We start from the raw sequence: 4,140 nt of genomic DNA, 5'->3' as shown, positions 1-4,140 counted from the left end.
CCCTTCTTGAACCAATCACTGACAAGGAATTAGGGATTCCTATGTTGGCTTAGACTAATCAGCACAGGCACGTGTACCCCACTAGTAGGGTGCTGATAAACGTATAAGAACTGGCTCTTTAGCAAAGAACTTATATATATACACACATGTTTATTATAAATTTATTGATACAAAGGAAGTATAGCAAAGAATTTACAAATAATAAAATATGCAATTGTATTGTAATTGGACATTGTAATATGAATTGTAAATTGTAGTTGTAAATATATAATTGTATTGTAATTGTAAATTCCACATAGCCAATTGATTCTTATAGAATACTTTCATTGATTTTTGCCAAACTTTTGCTAATTTATGGTTGCATAATTAAGTAAATAAGTATCTTTCCTATAATCCAACAATAAACAATTATAAAAATATACTACAATGAGGGGTACCTGGGTGGCTCAGTTGGCTAAGCATCTGCCTTCACCTCAGGTCATATGATCTGAGGGTTCTGGGATCAAGCCCCACATTGGGCTCCCTGCTTGGTGGGGAGTCTGCTTCTCCCTCTCCCTCTGCCTGCCGCTCTGCCAGCTTGTGCGCCCTCTCTGTCAAATAAATAAAATCTTTAACAAATATACTACAGGGGCGCCTGGGTGGCGCAGTCGTTAAGTGTCTGCCTTCAGCTCAGGGCGTGATCCCGGTGCTCTGGGATCGAGCCCCCCACACCAGGATCCTCCGCTAGGAGCCTGCTTCTTCCTCTCCACTCCCCCTGCTTGTGTTCCCTATCTCACTGGCTGTATCTCTGTCAAATAAATAAATAAAATCTTTAAAAAAAAATAAAAATAAAAATAAAAAATATACTACAATTAATATATTTTAAATGAAAATATTTAAAACCCCATCATTAAGTGAACAAGAATTGTAAAAAGTCTATATGAAGAAAAGTTTCTTGACTATGGCCATGTAAAAAAAAAAAAAACAACCACAGAGTACCAAAATATGTTCCAGTATAGAATTATATATATGATGTCAATATTCTTCCAATTTGTCTATAAATGTATAAATCCATACATGTAATTTGGTATACCACAAATACAATTAAATTGCCAATGGAATTTGACATAATAATTCTAAAGATAAAATGAAAAAAGAAATGTGTGAGGATTAGTGAGGACAGTTTATAAAAGAAGAGAAATGAAGGGTGTTTTTCCCTATTAGATATTCAGATGTGGTATAAAGTTCTAAGAATGAAAACAGTTTGATACTAAAGCAGAACTTGGCAGATTTAATATAACATTGAAAAGGCCAGAATCAGACTTTTGGCTTGATAGGAATTCAATGGAAAAGCGAACAATTGTTCAGTATATATTATTGGTACATTTGAAAAAATTGAAGTCAGACCTCTCTGCACCACACCGTTTACCAAAACATTCTTCAGATGGATTGAAGATTTTAATGTAATGACACAACCCCAAAGGTACTAGACAAAAATATATGTGACTCTTCCTATAATCTTGGGAAGAGGATGGGCCTTCCAAGTAGCACAAGGAAGGAGACCCCAAACAGGAAAGACCAATGAATTTGACCACATAAAAGTGCAATGAGTTGCTCTTTCCAGCCGTCCTTGTGAGGGTGACATCATCTTTAAACCCTGCGTGGCAATCCCCAACGCACCTCCATGATGCCCAGGGAAGACAGGGTGACCTGGAAGTCCAGCTGCTTCCTTAAATTTTGGATGATAATTCGAAATGCTTCACTGTTGGAGCGGACAGCATGGATTCCACACAGATGCAGCCGATCCGCATGTCTGTCCATCGGTGGCTGTGGTGTGGATGGGCAAGAACACCATGATGCATGAGGCCATCCGAGGGCATCTGGAGAACAACCCAGCTCTGGAGGAACTGTTGCCTCATATCTGGGGGAGTCTGGGTTTTGTGTCACCAAGGAGGACCTCACTGAGATCAGGGACATGCTGCTGACCAATAAGGTGCCAGCTGCCACCGGTGCTGGTGCCACAGCCCCATATGAAGTCACTGTGCCGGCCCAGGACACTGGTCTGGGTTCCAAGAAGACCTCCTTCTTCCAAGCTTTAGATATTGCCACTAAAATCTCCAGAGGCACCACTGAAATCCTGAGTGATGTGCAGCTGATTAAGACCAGAGACAGAGTGGAAGCCAGCGAAGCCACACAGCTGAACCTGCTGAACGTCTCCCCCTTCTCCTCGGGGCTTTGGGCTGATCCCCCAGCAGGTGTTTGACAATGGCAGCATCTACACCCCTGAAGTGCTTGACATCACAGAGGAAACTGCATTCTCGCTTCCCAGAGGGTGTCTGCGATGTTGCTAGCATCTGTCTGCAGATAGGTTACCCCATTGCATCAGTGCCCCGCTCTAACATTAATGGATACAAGGGGGTCCTGGCTTTGTCTGCAGAGACTGATGACACCTTCCCACTGCTGAAAAGATCGTGGTCTTCTTGGCTAATCCATCTGCATCTGTGGCTGCTGCCCCTGTGGCCATAGCCCCAGGCAAAGTTGAAGCAAAGGAAGAGTTGGAGGAGTCCAAAGAGGATATGGGATTTGGTGTCTTAGACTAATCACCAAAAGCCCCCAATTCAGCTAACTTTATTTGGGAAACAAGGAAATGTAGGCTTACTTCTCTAACCAAAAAAAAATGCAATGGCTGTTTATGATTTATGACAGACAAATGGGTTGATAGCCTTACAAAAAAAGGTTTAATGTATTAATGACTTAAATAAGAAAATGATGAATGCTAACAGAAAAATGGGCTGGAAAGAAGAAAAAAAATCATGATCAATTACACATAAAAAAATTATCGTCTCACCACAAACTCAGTAGCTTAAAATAACATCCATTTATTGTCTCCGAGTTTCTGTAACTCAGAATTCTGGTCCTGGCTTAACTGGGCTCTCTGCTCAGGGTCCTACAAAGCTGAAATGAAGGTGTTGGCCAGATTGCAGTCTCATATGAGGCTTGACTAGGGAAAGATAAGCTTCCAAGCTCCCTGATTGGTGGTAGAATTCATTTAATTGCAGCATTATGTCATGACAGCTTGCTTCTTTGAAGTCAGAAGCAGCAGCAAGGGAGAGAGAGAGAGAGAGACAGAGAGAAAGAGATTCTATTGAATTGAGTGTCCAACTTGATGGAGGCTTTTTTTTTAAAGGTTTTTATTTATTTGAGAGGGAGAGAGAGCACAAGCAGGTGGAAAGGGAGAGGGAGAGGGAGAGGGAGAAGCAGACTCCCTGCTGAGCAAGGAGCCTGACTCAGGGCTTGATCCTAGGACCCCGAGATCATGACCTGAGCTGAAGTCAGATGCTTAACCCACTGAACCACCCAGGTGCCCCTTGAGGGGGCCCTTTTAAAGGGTTCACCTAATTAAGTAAGGCCCACCTACTTTTCATGAGCCCCAAATCAACTGATTAGAACTTCAATTACATCTGCAAAATCAATTCATTTTGCTATACTTGTTAGAAATAAATCATAGGCATTCAGGGGCGCCTGAGTGGCTCAATGGGGCGCCTGAGTGGCTGTCGTTGAGCGTCTGCCTTTGGCTCAGGGCGTGATCCTGGAGTTCCGGGATCGAGCCCTACATTGGGCTCTTCCACTGGGAGCTTGCTTCTTCCTCTCCCACTTCCCCTGCTTGTGTTCCCTCTCTCGCTGGCTGTCTCTCTGTCAAATAAATAAATAAAATATTTTTTAAAATTTTAAAAAAAGAAATAAATCATAGGCATTCAAGGGGAGGGGATTATACAGGGTTTGGATCATTGAGGGTAAACCTTATAATGTACCCACCACATTAGTAATGAAAGAAAAGCAAATTAAATCATCATGAATGGTCATTTTTGGACTCTCACATTGGCAAAGATCTAAAAAACAAAAAACCCAGGGTGCCTGGGTGGCACAGCAGTTGGGCGTCTGCCTTCGGCTCAGGGCGTGATCCCGGCATTATGGGATCAAGCCCCACATCAGGCTCCTCCGCTATGAGCCTGCTTCTTCCTCTCCCACTCCCCCTGCTTGTGTTCCTTCTCTCGCTGGCTGTCTCTGTCTTTGTCGAATAAATAAATAAAATCTTTAAAAAAATAAAAAACAATAAAAAACAAAAACCCCCAAAATTCCCAGTGTTGGCAAAGTGTGAGA

General features: G+C 42.3%; 1 pseudogene; it reads left to right on the top strand.

The window, feature by feature from the left end:
• Positions 1–1,666: 1,666 nt before the first annotated feature.
• LOC100473301 lies at positions 1,667–2,579 on the top strand (annotated as a pseudogene).
• Positions 2,580–4,140: the final 1,561 nt, after the last annotated feature.

This window comes from Ailuropoda melanoleuca, chromosome 9, assembly GCF_002007445.2.
Source record: "Ailuropoda melanoleuca isolate Jingjing chromosome 9, ASM200744v2, whole genome shotgun sequence".
Taxonomy (NCBI): Eukaryota; Metazoa; Chordata; class Mammalia; order Carnivora; family Ursidae; genus Ailuropoda; species Ailuropoda melanoleuca.
Note: the sequence above shows the minus strand (reverse complement) of the source record. Positions and strands in the feature narration are given on the sequence as shown.